The sequence below is a fragment of the Aplysia californica genome, unplaced genomic scaffold (assembly GCF_000002075.1).
Source record: "Aplysia californica isolate F4 #8 unplaced genomic scaffold, AplCal3.0 scaffold00017, whole genome shotgun sequence".
Classification (NCBI taxonomy): Eukaryota; Metazoa; Mollusca; class Gastropoda; order Aplysiida; family Aplysiidae; genus Aplysia; species Aplysia californica.
In genome coordinates, this window is record NW_004797287.1 from 1401965 (window position 1) to 1403239 (window position 1275).

The window sequence follows — 1275 nt, forward strand, 5'->3', positions numbered from 1 at the left end:
TCTCTCTCTCTCTCTCTCCCTCCCTCCCTTCCTTTCTCTCTTCTTTCTCCATCTACGACAATCTCATCCAGAGCGAGAAACAACATTCAGATTTATTTTTTTTAAAAGGTAAACACAATCAAATTAACATTGGTGCTGCATACATCCCTTCCATTGACGCCAGGAGAGGCAGGAGAGATCTCTCGAGCAGCGCTCACATTTACAAAGGGTATACACACAAGATCAGCGTGAGCGGTGAGAGGACCCAGACTTTGCTCACATCCAGCTCTCACGGTAGTCCCGCCGGTGCATGTACACATTTCTGAGCACAAAGACAAGACTCTCCACCCGGCTCCGTTCATCAAAGGTTCCGATCATTGTCTGTCTGATTGTTGAGCCTCACACATCTGCCTCTCACAACCGCGCTCCCCAATATTCATATCATCAAAATTCAAGTGAGAAGAACCAGGGAGGTGATGAATTATTCACCGACAGGGACTCGGACCTGCCTGCTAGGGACGTCAGGACTGTCGACAACAATTGCGCCCCTCGGTGACCCATGTACCTTTTTTTTTTCTCTTTTTTTTTTTTTGGTAAGTGTTTTACGGCGCTCGCAATTGTATTAGGTCATATGAGTGCGCAGGACACATCATACATTTTCAGTAGGTAGGAAATTTTAAATTTTTCTCAGGTAGCGTCCGAAGCCTACTCTCATCGGTTTTAGACCACCAAGGGATCTTTAACGTGCGCAACTTGCACACGGAACCTCCGAGACTTTCCGCCTTGGTCCGAGAAGGCTAGGTGTAGATCTTTCCCACCAGAAGATCAGGGGTGTGGCTGAAAGACAGCAGTGAGAAGGAGCCCAGCAGCAGGAGTAGAAAGGCTGCAGAAAGAGTCAGGAGCCCAGAGGCGGGTGCAAAAGAGGTGAGGGGGTGGGAGCAGAAAGTGGACATGAAAGCAGACGACAGAACATTGATAGAGAGCAGGAAAGGAGGTGAAAGGAGACAATTTTATAGAAGAATATTTTTTTTCTCCGTTGCTACCCCTCGGTGACCCATTTCCTTTTCCTCCTCCACCTACGTATAGTCCTTCTTCTCCCCTTCTTCTCCTCCTCCTCTTCCTCCTCAACCTTCTCCTCCTCTTTCTCCTCCTCCTTCTACTACTACTAAATAACTACTACTACTCGTTGCGCCCATACTAAAGCTACTAGTACTACTACAAAAACAACAACAACAACTTCTATTACTACTACTACTACTACTACTACTACTACTACTACTACTACTACTACTACTA